The following is a 14,465-nucleotide window of genomic DNA, read 5'->3' as shown; positions in this document are numbered from 1 at the left end:
AAGATTTCTTGAAAAGTTTCATATATACTGCACAAATTCTTGCAGTCTCCCTGTATATTTATTCATGTATTTTCAATGAAGACTACCATTTGTAGGTGATTTACAAATATGATTATTGTTGGAGGCTTTTTAAACATTTGTTGGTATCATTTGAGAAAACACTATTTTGCACTGTAATATAGAAAAGTCCCTTATAAAAGAGCCCTTCGGCATAGTAGTACATATTACCTACAGCAAGACTTTTTGAAATATTTCATATTTACTGGACAATTTCTTGCAGTCTACCTGTATCTCTCGTCTTGTATTTTTATGAAGACTAAATTTGTTCGTAATTTACAAATATGAATTTTGTTAAGGCTTTTTAAACATTAGTTCATAACATTTGATTGAACACCAGTTTTTGCACAGTAACGAAGTACACTGTATTACAATGCTGTCCTTTGCTACAAAAGTAAATATTGGGCACCAGGACTTGTTGAAATGATTATTTATACTGGATAATTACATACAGTCTTCCTGTATCTTTACTCTTATAGTTTCAATGAAGACGTTTATTTACTAGGTAATTTAAAATATGAATATTATTGGAGGCTTTTAAAAAAATTGTTTATAGCAACTTAAACAACACCACTTTCTACAATGTAGTAAAACATTGTACTAGAATCGTGTCTTTCAAATTTCTTATTACAATCAAATAACAAGAGATCATTTCCTTAATCATCCTAAAAACACATATATAACACGATTACTATTTCGATTTTAGAAGAGTTATTCCACGGACGCGGGCCCGCTACGTACCAGTACTATGTGAGCAGTAAGTAGGAAATCCAAAATCTAAGGAATTGAGTAGTGTAGGGGAACGACGTGAGCCTACTGTGCAAAAGACCTGGGTTCGATCCCCAACAAGTTTATCTCTCACTTTTTCTTTCTTTGAAAGTTTATTTTTATAGCATAGGTGATTGAAAATAAGCTTGACTTTATTATATACGGCATTTCATTCCAACCGGACCCGCAACTAAAACTATTAAATCGAAAGGGGCACTTTTCCACGTATCTTATATATTAAAATTATGTAAGCTGCCGACGAGACAATTTTCAAAGGTGCCCATTTGTGTGTGTGTGTGTGCGTGTATGAGCGTGTGTGCGCAGTTGCGTACGCAGGAATTTATTTCGGGAAGGGCCAAACTCAATATCAGTGTATTTAATATTGAAATTCCTAAACTTGTCCCTAAATTTAGGCTAAATTTACTCAAAAGTTGGAATTTCGGTGGTGGTCCGGACCCCCAGGACCCACCTCCTGCGTACGTCCCTGTGTGTGTGTGTATTTGCTTAAAATTAATATTTTATACTTTTCATTTGTGGTATTCACTTCAAATTTGGTATACGCATGTATCTTAACGAGGAACCTAAAAGGGGAGAGAGATATTTTGCAATCGTTTCCGGTTTGAAGCAGACACTGTTGTCGCGAGACAAAATGTATTGTTGTCTTGTATGGACACTATATCGTGAAAATGATGCCCAATGTTTCTTTCAGACTCTTTTTGGGGGACATTGCCTCCTCAGAGCGCCCCTGGCGAGATCAAAATAATACGTTTATAATACAATAGCAAATAGAATGTTATCAGCAGTGCCCCCGGGGTTATACTCCCCCCCCCCCCGAACATTGTTTCCGATAAAGACACTGGTGATGCTCCATTTCCAAAGCTACATATGTTTGATTTTAAATACTTCAGTATCGTCTCGAAACTTTACACAAACATACTGCCTAGTTTCGAGACCATCTCAACAGTTAGCGTTTAAATATATCCTTTCCGTCTGTCTGTAATAACGAAAATATTTTGTTCACGCAATGCCAACTGAAACTATTTGGTAAAATGAAGCAACGTGATAAGAAAAAAGTGCAAGATAAAACGGTCTGCGAGGATTCGAACCCAGACCTGCTACTCAGAAAGCAGACACTTTACCGCGGAGCTAACTTACTACGTTGAATTATGTTTCATTTATTCTACTCAATATACCACATAAGAATCCAAATGAAGGCAATTCAAAAATATAGCAATTTTGCATTCAAGATGGCGACTTCTCCAATGATTTGTTTCTTCACTTAAACTGAACTATGTCCTTAATAACATAGCGAAACCTGGCTTACCTACCAAGAGCACAACTTACAATTTTCATGGTTAGAAATTTTTGAGCCGCCATTTTGAATCGAAGACGACGACTTTTCCAACATGTCGGAATTTTCCCCTCACTCGCGCTGTAATCTACACACTTGAACGCAATTTCGTGATTCCACCATATCTACAAGTTGTGTAGAATTAGACGCCCCCTTATAACATTCCTAGCACTTTCTTACACCGAACATGACTATTTTTTTCAAGCTTAAGGGCGGATTCGCAAACTACGCATCAGAATAAACATCACCTCGAAATTTCAACGTCCCACATACAGCCATTACAAATTTCACATTTTTTCGATTTGCGCCGCGAAACGAAAACGAATTTTAATGCTCTTTTTTCTATCATAAACTATGTTCCTAGCTTCACTGCCTGACAAAATATGACGTTCCTATGGTGTGTGGAACTACTCTAAAAACCAGCATTTCGAAACGACGTAAAATTTCGACACTTCATTTACATGGAAAATGTCGCCTTTTTCGTGATATCGGAATTTTCCCATTACTCACATCCCATGACGAACAAGTATGCAAAATTTGGTGTTTGTATGTTTTGTGGAAGTATGCAAACAATTAAGTGTGTTTCCGATTATAGAGGTATATAATTATATCTTATAACTAAAATTTATCGACTCTACTTGTAGTAGTATGCCCAAAAATCACTCATCTTTACTCTTTTATATAAGAGTACAGAAGATAAATACAGTCAAACAAATGGACTTCCATGAACAGTTTCCGATTTCTTATAACTAACTTATTCGTACATTTCCCACAAGCTGTGGTTTTAAATTTACGCTCTGTCAAGGTCCAGGTTTCAAAAAGGAAGTAACTGGAAATACAATAATATTATGTATTTATGTACATGTGTAATATGTATAAATTTATTGTCTTATTGAAGCTTTTGTAATCTGAAAATAAACTTTTGATTTGCTTTTAATATATAAAAATCAAGCTCCCCTAGAAAAAATTGCAGGCTACACCCCTAAATGACTATGTAGCAATTTCTGCAAAAATGGCACAGGACCTAAAATTTAGGTCTAGTGCCTATATTTTTAGGACTTGTGCCGTTTAGAACTTATGAATGTCACCCAATGTATTGCATAGTAAATGTTCTTTGTTCAATTTTAAATCTACTGCGTTCTTTATGTATACCGTTGGTATTTAATGTTCACTCGTGAAATGTCTAGTGAGCTTTTGTCTTAATTAAGTAAACTTTGGTGGATTTTTGTCTTACTCTTAATAAAATTCGCTCCACACAGTATATATTCTGAATGTTTTCTTGCTTTCAGAAGTCTGGTAAAATATACTTTTTAAACATTTTTTCAATTTTTTATTTATTTATTTTTGTTTTAGGAATTTGTCTTGGGATTCTCGTATCTCCATTCGAAAGAAACGAATTTCTTAACTAATTATGTAATTAATTCTTAGAATGAAATAAGTTGTATTATGTAATTCACGTATAAGTGCAGAACAGATAGTGATAATAATAATCTTAGTAGTACAAATATAGTTGTTATTGTTGGAATTAGCTACGTTCGTGACATTATTGCCAACTAGTTGCTGCATCGTCGCAATTTCGTGGGGTGGTGGCGAATTTCAGAACTAAAGCAAGTGAATGAAAAAGGCACAAGACCTAAACGGCACAAGTCCTAAAAGGCAGAAGTCCTAAACGCCAGAAGTCCTAAAAATCATATCGCGGCACAAGTCCTAAACGGCAAAAGTCCTAAAAATCATACCGTGCCACAAGTCCTAAACTGCAGAAGTACTAAAATTCAGGTCTAGTGCCTATATTTTTAGGAGTTCTGCCGTTTAGGACTTCTGGATGACACCCAACACATCATGCTGCCTCAGTGATGGTTTGGTGGGGAGTGAGCTACTCAAGCACAACCCAGCTGTATTTTTGCGAACAAGGTGTTAAAACATCTGTCAAGGTATACCAGAACACAGTGCTAACACCTATAGTGTAACCACTATCTGCTACCAGGTGGACCTTCCAACAGGATTCCGCTCCAGGCCACACAGCGAAACCAACTTAGGACTGGCTGGCGCGGAACGTCCCTCACTTCATTTCTACCATTGATTGGCCTTCTAGCAGCCCGGATCTTAACCCGTTGGACTACAAACTTTGGGCAGTACTTCAGGCAAAGGTCTGCCATAAACGGCATCCATCTGTCGACAGTCAGAAACAATCTTGGCCCGAGCAGTGAACAATTTTCCCATGGACAGTTTTGGGTAAGTTACATGTAAAAATGTAACGCGTTACAAGTTACTTTACTTTTTCCTAAAATGTAACGCGTTACTTGCCCCCAAAAAGTAACTGTTACTTTACTTCGAAAGTAACGCGTTACTTTTAGGTCTGAAACTTAGAATATGTGAACAAATGTTATCACTTCAATTTTCCGTACTAATATTACTATCGCTTTTATTATTATTATTATTATTATTATTATTATTATTATTATTATTATTATTATTATTATTATTATTATTATTATTGCCCTTTCTGAATTGCTTTATGTAAATGCAAGGACACATTTTTACTTGACAGCTATAAGTTATGAATATTTTCATATAAGGTAACATTGGCTAAAATGCCATACTGCGTTACTCGTACGGATGGGCTAGGGTAACCAGACGTACTGATTTTCGCAGTACAGTACTGTTTTTCAAAGAGCTGTCCTGCGTGTTGCGAAGATGTCTAGGAAATCGAGAAATATCCTTCTTCTTTAAAATGTCCTGCGAAATGTCCAGAGTTAATTTACTTGCAATATCTTAATGTTTCATTCTTTATTCACAATATTTTGAATCAAACACACTCTTTTCCTGAATGATGAACCGCTGTGTTTTTTAACACTCCTCAGAAGACTAGGGATGGAGAACAATCAACAAACCATTTTTTACAATACATCGCTTTTACTGAGAAGGCCTTGTTGAGATATCGGTCAAGTAGGAAAGGTTTCTTATTGAACTTATGACAGTGATGCTAACCAAGTTAAATAGAAGTTCCTTTGTGCCGGTCTAAATTTTCTTTCATTTCTTAAAATAATACCACGCTTCGAAATTTATTATTATTATTATTATTATTATTATTATTATTATTATTATTATTATTATTATTATTATTATTATTATTATTATTTAGCCCAACACGAACTTTGACTGTACGTTCATAAAATAAACCAATTTGTTATTCATCAAAGCATTTGGGGTTGTGTTTAATTCCTTTAATAATTTTGTTCAGTGCTTCTTCTTAACAAAAATGTTCATTAACTTAAGGTTAACATTAATTGAAATAATGATATGCGTATTGCCGACGCAGTAAGATATCATATACAGTACTATTATACTTGTGTCCTACTTTTCGATTGTTAGAATGTGGTCATCCTACGATGGGCACGAGTGAGTACGAGCGAGTATTCTTTGAAACTCGATTCGACTAAAAACAGACATCTTTGAACGCAATTCGAAAAATTTCCTCCAACTCGACTCGAATTCGGGTCGAGTCGAACCAAATCTGGTTTGTAGTTTCGAGTATTCTCTTCAAGTATCTTGCATAGACAATATAGGTTATCAATGATACTAGTACAACTTTTATTATTATTATTAATAATAATAAATAATAATTATAATTATAATTATAACAACACTGTGTTTAAACATGAAAGAAACGCGGTCTGTGTTTGAATACTAAAAAACTAGTTGATTGCTAACCTCGGTAGTCGTGAATTCTAGGAGTCAAGGATATTGTTCACGAGCTTGTGAATTTGGGTTGAGGGTTTAGGTTGAGTATTCGGGCTCGAGCCAAACATTGTTAAAAGTTATAGGGCACTGGCCAAATATCTTCAAAACTGTTCGGCCCGGGTTTACAATTGTAAACAACTTGAGCAGCTGGACTCACAGCTCACTCACTATGGACCCGAACCGAGAAGTGAGCCGAGCCAACAGCTCACCGAACTGTGTCAGCAAGAGCCTTCGGCCCAGATGAGCCGAACCGAGCAGATGGTTCATCCAACCAAGCCAGCTCGAGCCGATGGTTCACCCCAAGGGAACCGGCTCGAGCCATCGGCTCAGTTATTACTTCCCAACTGAGCTTCTTATTAAAAAAGTCTCTTGTGGTCTCGATATCGAGACGAGAAGACATGCGAGCATGTTTCCTCTAGTGAGCAACATTAAAAGTATTCCATATTACTACTTAGCTTATATTTCTCATGGCTTTCGCTTTCTAGTGGAATCAGGCCATGATTTCAAAACGAGTTAAAACGTAATAATAATAATAATAATAATAATAATAATAATAATAATAATAATAATAATAATAATAATAATAATAATAATAATAATAATAAATATAAGTATTCCATACATATAGAAATGCTTTTGACCAAGCACACAAGAAATTATATTTTGTCCATTTAGCACTATCATTCTTTTGTCACTCACAATTATTAATATTCATATAGTAAATATCTTATAATTCTTATATTTTAAAATCAATTGACAGGTCTCTGATTGATTTTATGAGAAATAAATATTTGGTTTTATAGATACTACGCAGTGGGGATGATCGTGCGTCGTTTCGGTCCTATGCCGTTTCGGTCCTGCGCCGTGTCGATCCTGTGCCGTGTCGATCCTGTGCCGTGTCGATCCTGTGCCGTTTCGTTCCTATGCCGTGTCGATCCTGTGCCGTGTCGATCCTGTGCCGTGTCGGCTCTATGCCGTTTCGATCGTACGTATTCTATGCATATAACTTGCACAGGCATAGAATCGACAGGAGTTTATAATTTGTAAGAGCAAAGATTAAACAGATAATAAAAATATTATTTTTTAGGCACATGATTAAAAGTTAAATTATTTCAGAGCAGCGGCGTGAGAGCAAAACGGCACAGGATCGACACGGCATAGGATCGACACGGCATAGGACCGAAACGGCACAGGATCGACACGGCACAGGACCGAAACAGGTTTCTGAGCTGAATTGTCGGTCGTATGCCGTGTCGATCCTGTGCCGTGTCGATCCTGTGCCGCATCCCCACTGAATGAAACCCCTGCTGTGTAACGACCTTAGGTAAACAACGGTTATCTTTGGTCCGCTATCTCATTTTGTTAGCCGACATGAGATGGGTTACTTTTTTTTCTGGAAGAATGTGAAGAAATAATTATTTATTTATTTATTTATTTTATTTATTTATTTTGACTTATTTTACATGTCGAGGTTAAGGCTATATGTAGCCTTATCTACCACCTAAACATGACACAAAATTGAAAAATCAAAGGATATAGCTAACAATAGCAAAAGAAAAAAAGTTAGAAAGTAAAAAAAACACACACAAGAAACAGATTGTCACTTGAACACACACACACACACATACACACACACACACACACATAGCCAAATCTTTTACCATGGACTCCTGCTGCGAACTGACCGTGAGTGAACACCCGATCTCGCTGTGCTCAATTTCTCTCGCACACGTGAAATAGGTTTGTTGTTTCCAAAACAAATAGGAAGTTACCATGTGCTTTTGCATTTCTGCACGCACACAGGTACCATTGTTGTTTGAATGATCAGAAGAAATATCAAAACCATCCGTTATATATGATTTGAAAGTACATACATGTTATAATATGTGATAAGTGTTGAGTTTCATATCTTTATGACAGGCTTCTCTATTGGCTCTTCTGTCTCTGTGTCCATTCAACCCTGCTTCGATAACAATAAATTATAAACTGCCCTTTTAAAAAATGCTAAAGATTTTGACTCACGTATCGAGGTTGGCAAAGTATTCCAATCACGACACGTTGAAATTATATATGATTTGGATAAATAAGTTGATCTATGAATAGGAATTGCAAGTTGGCTATTAAAACGTGATCTTGTGTCCCTCTCATGGAAATCGCTTAAAAAATTAAGATGTTTTAGAAGATAGGAAGGTTCTGTAAAAGTAAGTGTTTTATACAGCAGTACCAACGAGTGCAATTTTCGCCGTTGCTGCATCTTCAGCCATTGCAGCTTTTTAAAGAATGGCGTAACATGATTTGAGAATTTTAAGTTAAAAATAAAACGTATACAAGCGTTTTGTACTCGCTGCAAACGCTTTTGTAAATGTATATCAGCGTCAGTTAAGGCGGTGTCACAGTACTCCAAATGTGGTACCACTAGGGTTTGAACAAGTGTTTTTTTCAACTGTGTTGGTAAAAAGTTTTTTAATTTGCTGAGAGAATGAAGAATTCCAAAAGCCTTCTTGCATGATGCGTTAATTTGATCGGACCAAGTTAAATATTTGTTAAGTATGACGCCAAGATTTTTCACAGAGGAAGAGAAGGGAATATTTACGCCTTCTAAAGTTATATTGGGAACAAGTGAAGCATCTATTAACGTGGTTGCACGTTTGGAAGTAATTAAAATTGACTTTGATTTGACTGGATTTATAATCAAACAATTATTTGCTGACCATTTAGCCAAATTACTCAAGTCTTCGTTCATCTTTGTTATACAAGTATCTATTTGCTTTGGTGAAGAAGATAGATACAATTGAACATCGTCCGCATACATGTGATACTTACAGTGTTTTAGAGATTGTGCTAAGTCATTAATATAAAGGCAGAAAAGAAGAGGCCCTAAAACACTACCTTGAGGAACCCCACAAGGAAGGTTACGCTGACCAGAAACTAAGTTGGCAACCACCACATACTGTTTTCGGTCGCATAAGTAATTTTGAACCCACTTAGCAGCTGAAGTAGAGAAACTAAATTTTTGTACAAGTTTCTGTAGCAAAATGTCATGGTTTACTGACTGGAATGCTTTGCTATAATCCAGTAAGGTAAGTATGGTTATCTCTCTCTTGTCCAAAGCAGAACGTATATCATCAGTAATACTAGTAAGGGCTGTAGAAGTGCTGCAATGTTTACGAAACCCGGATTGAAAAGTGTCTAAAAGGTTATAAGTTCGAAGGTGCTCACATATTTGATCACTTACAATATATTCAAGAGCTTTAGATAGGGCAGGTAATATTGAAATAGGCCTTAAGTCTTCTGCAGATCGGACATCCTTAGTCTTAGTAGTATTATCCAGTACATTTACGTTTTGTCAGGCACACAGGCGAAGTCTGTACTTGTTTCCTAACGAATTATAGCAACATAACATAAATGAAACATATGTACCAGAAAATAGAGGCAGTACAAACGGAAATTTTCATCTGTGACACATTTGATGAGAAATATAGTTAGATGTCACGTGCAAGCAATCTAAACATGTCCTATCCTGTAATTCTATTCGTATGTTTATGTAGATGAGACTGAGAAATCAAGAAATAATAATAACTGGTTTTCTTCCAGGGGAAAAATCTAAATGTGAAGGGGTGTTACACTGGGACTTTAATTGCGTCCTTTGTACAAGATTAACAAGTAATAGCAATTTTTTAATTTACTTTAGTTCTTGGGGAGAGGAAGATGGAAGCGAACCCTCGTAAGGACCTCTGCAAGGAAACATGAATACTATCCGCCACTGTTTGTTACATTACACAACATAGTTTTATATATATTGAGCTTTAGTCAGGGTTTTCATTCTGCAGGAGAGGGGGGGGGGTAGTAATACCTGAGGAACATTTTCTATTCTCAGAGTGTTGCAATGATAGCATTTCCTCCATTATAACTAGGCCAAGCTAGTTGCATTATATGTAAGGATTAAGTTAGCCTAAAAAGCTTAAATTTCTATGGCTGTTTTACTCTGTAGCCATGTTTCTCATTTTCGGTCTACGGGACTCTGTGTCCGGAAATTTTCGATGGCTTCCAAGTCGGAAAATAAGTGTATCAAAGGCATATATATTATATCTATGGTTATATGAGGCATGGATCTACAGTTTAAAGTGGGATACCGGTAACAACTTCATGAGCTTCCAGCGTAAATCGAACCAGAGTCTCCCGCGATCAAGGCGTATGTGTTAACCATACAGACACGAGGAAATTCACATAAGCACTCACACATATATATTGTTGAGTTGATTTTGACTTTATCGTCTCTTTCAGCAGCGAGGATATATGAAATGTAGACCTACTGATTAACGTGGAATCCGAACTACATGAGCTCGCGCCGGGAATTGAACCCGAGTCTTGCACGGCAAAGACGCGTACACTAGCCGCGGAGTTCACACACACACACAGAGAATCAGAGTCCTCACACACCAAGGGTGAGAGCTGTGCCACTGAGTCACAGCGGCCACGGGGCTAGGTCGAGTCCACTTTACGTTCATAGTTTCTTAGTACATAAATGTTACGATTATGAAATAGATTTTCCTTAATGAGCTGCATAAAAACAAAAGCTTTCCAAATGCATTAAACAATTAGCTCGATTTGAGTGTGAACTTAAAGTTATATCAGAGTGTAAATACGGATACGCACCAAAGCTCGAAAACTTAATACACTATTTCTCCTATATAGTCAGCATGTATCAAGCAATCGTTCAGCTTTCATTTGAGAGGATGGAAATCGCAGGCTCCTGAACAACTATGTTACTAATAAGCGGAATGTATTTATCTTACAGTGAACTGCTTTGATGCCAAGTGGCCTAACTCCAAAATTGAAATTTTCCAGGAGTGAAAGTTGAAGTTCAATATCTCATGAACAATCCATATTTCTTTTATGTTGGGAACCAAAACCATAACTACTGTATGTAGTTCATTGTTTTATAACTTATTGTTTACAAAAATTCTTTTAAAAAATACCTATTCATAGAAGTGAATGGTACTTATCTGTACTAGTTCTTGGCATCCAAGCAGTCCATTTATTGTAATACTAGCTTAATATACCCATTCTTCGCATGGGGGCTGTATTTGGAAGTCAACACCTGTGGAAGTATCACCATTCATTTCAGTGACCGCGAAAACTATGGATTTGACACTAGTATCAATCAATATGGGCTATTTATACATGTCTCGGTATTCCTCACCAGCTGACACCCGGCCCACAAACAGTAGTAGCTGAATATGCAAGTCATCGCTGATGGAAGTGTCACCATTGATCTCAGCGACCGTGAAAACTATGGATTTGACACTAATGTCGATCAATTTGGATTACTTTTACTACATGTCTCGCTAAACGCCCCCCTGAGACCCCCTGGTTCCAATTTTGACGAAAACGCTTCGCCTTAGACTGGGACCTGGACCAAGGTATCCGTGACCAAAATTTGGTAACTCTCGGTCAACTTGTCTGATCCCCAGGTCGGTCCCAGTAAACGTCCCCCCCGAGACCCCCCCTGGTTCGAAATTTAAAAAAACGCTTCGTCTTGATCTGGGGCCTGGACTAAGGTACCCGTGACGAAATTTTGGGAACTCTCGGTCCACTCGTCTGGTCCCCAGGTCGCACACAGACAGACATACAAACACACAAACAAACTCTTTATTTTATTTATATTAGATAAGATATACTATGTAAAATAGTCTCGTATCATAATATGTGATTTACAACAAATGTTACATTATATATTATCCGTAGCTCGTGATATGCTGCAACATATTAAAGCCTCAGAATAGTTGGGCAAGCGAATAATCCAGTAGTTACGTAACCCTATTGCGTTCATGGGAACGAAAACACAATAATTATAACTATGCTAAATTACTATAGACTACCAACTGCTCATTCGGAGAATTTATGAAGTCACTTTATCGCAATAGTTTTATACAAACTAGATTTAGACTACGGATAATAGTTTTATACAAACTAGATAATCAATTATTATTATCATTATCATTATATTTGCAGTACAACCAAATACAACGACATTAACTATTAGTTCTAATTAACTGAATTGAGCTGAAAATTAAATCTTGATCTTCAAAGATTAACTATTAATTTTATGCGTTCTGTACCTTTCTGAAGGAATAAAAGCTGGAATTGGTTTCAAGGCTGTTTCTGAGTGAATACTTTCTTCAAAATAATATTAAAAATTATAGAAAGATTTTCGAGACATTCGAGTCGAGTCGAGATTTTTAAGAGCCGTCTCGACTCGACTCGTGTCTCGACTCGAAAATTCGAGTCGAGAAATACGTTTGTCTCGACTCGTCTCGAATTTTACAAAGTGTGTCTCGACTCGAATCTCGACTCGAATCTCGACTCGAATTCGAGTCGAGTCGAGTCGAGATATGTCTCGACTCGAGCGCATCCCTAACACCCGTCGCGTCGACAGATTTACATTTGTTTGTGTCACAAAATTAAAAAAAAAAAGTGTCACTCGTGTGCGTTTTCGTGCTGTAAACACCTTTGCTTGTACTCATGCCCAGTGAAAGGAATAACTCAAATCCTAGGACAACAGTTTAACTGACGTGAAACCTAATGCATAAATTGTCATTGAACCCAGCAGCGTTGCCAGGTTTCGGAGTGGGTTCGGGAGTCCTCCAGGAAATTTTTTTCGGCAGTGTGTGGATTCGAAACGCAATTTTCGGCTTTATTGTAATGACTTAAATCTTTCGGGGGTCCTGTGGTTCTCCCCTAGAAACTTTTAGCAATATTTAGACTGGAAACGGAATTTAAGGCTTTATTTTAACAGCTTTTTACAATTTCCGGGAGGTGGTAAACAGACTCCATGACCCTCCCGCTGGCTTCGCCAGCATTGAACTCAGTGTCTACTAAATATTAAATTGAACTATTACTCATTTGAGTAATTTGTGCGTGTAGTAAAGTTGTGAATTTATTTGTTATGAAGTGATGTGAACAACATGGCAGGTTTTCCAAAGAATCTGATTTTACTTGAGACAGTGTTGTAAATAGATAGTAATAGGACATTGACCATAAGAGCTCCGAAAAACCCACTCGGACTTCCAGTAATTTCTGTTTTGAGAACTGAACAAAGGATAATACCACAATTTCATTCCACTATTTTATTCATTCTCTCATCATCACCGTTTCTTTTAGCCTACCCGGCATAACCATAGAATTTAAAACTCAAATATTTCATTTCATTCTGTTACCTTTATTTCATCTTTTGGCAAACGCTCACAAGTTATTTCGCCCAAAACCTTGCTTTCCTTGTAGCTTTTGAACTAATAGTTATATCTGTTTTCAGCTAGTGTATTTTATATTTGCAACTTGTAAAACATTTCTTCCTAACACAATTTGAAAGGAAATGAGATGAAAAATAGTTACATTAAAGTGTTCTCAGTCTCGGGGTGAAGTTAAAAGAACATGACACAAATCACAGCTCAGAAATAAATTAGTGTTAGCGTATTACTCGAAACCACTTGACTTTTCCTCATTGCAAGTGACACTTTTGGGTCACTTGCTGGTTTTTATGTTTAAATAATGCTTTTAATTTATATATTGTTTTATATCAGTATATTGGTATTGATTTATATATTTTAAGTTATTATTATTATTAGGTTAAGAAATCCAGATCTGGTCATTGGTGATTAATTATTGTTATTATTAATTGTATGTAAATGTAATTGTTGTATTTACTATGTATATTTATATTATTTCTATTTTCTGCTATTACAAAAAATACCTCTAGTAAAAAGAATAGTTAGATAGCAACTCTGTTTCAGAGAATAACATATTTAAAGTGTTCAGAGAAAGCTTCTTTTTGGTAGAACACCCTCCTCCCTACCACTCGTTTTTTCTACATAGCTTATGATATGATAGCATTCCTATATAAACGGAAGATTTTTACAGGAAAGGGTGTCAGTTGACCGTCAGTCTTGGGGGAGACTTCGAACAGTTTTCAAAAATGTAGTCTATAGGAAGGACTCGGTTCGGTGAGCCGAGTGGGAGCTTTTTTCTACCCGTAAGAGAATATCATACTTCAAGTAAATGAAGGGGGAGTATTACGGAGGTCTTGCTTAGACTCGTTAGGTTCTCCGAGTCTTAAATAGGGCAGAAGGCATGAGCTATATTAGGTTCTAACTTCTAGTAGGTTTTCATTTTTAAGGGACTTCTTTCTTGGACTAAAATGAGGTTCTGTGAGAAGAAGGGATATAGAAAAATAATTCTTATACTAATTCAAGAAACAGAATGTTGCTAGGGAATTAGGCCCCGTAAAATAGGGACAGGATTTGATCCTTGAAATGCTACATTCCATATTTAGGTGGATATGGCATTTAGATTAACAATTCCCTGATACTAGAATTTTTGAGTACGTGTTCAAAACTGAAGCTGTATACGGTTTTGGTCGGTTATAAGGTAATTTGTTCCTCTTGCAGGACACAATAGTTTTTTTTATGAATACTCTGAACACAGATTCCTGGGTTCGATCCCTCGAAGTGGACTCGTAAGAGGCTACTGATAGAGCTTTTAGATTTTT

Source organism: Thermobia domestica, chromosome 1 (assembly GCF_964235325.1).
Source record: "Thermobia domestica chromosome 1, izTheDome1.hap1.1, whole genome shotgun sequence".
Taxonomy (NCBI): Eukaryota; Metazoa; Arthropoda; class Insecta; order Zygentoma; family Lepismatidae; genus Thermobia; species Thermobia domestica.
The sequence above is the reverse complement of the archived record's forward strand: the minus strand, read 5'-3'. Positions refer to the sequence as shown.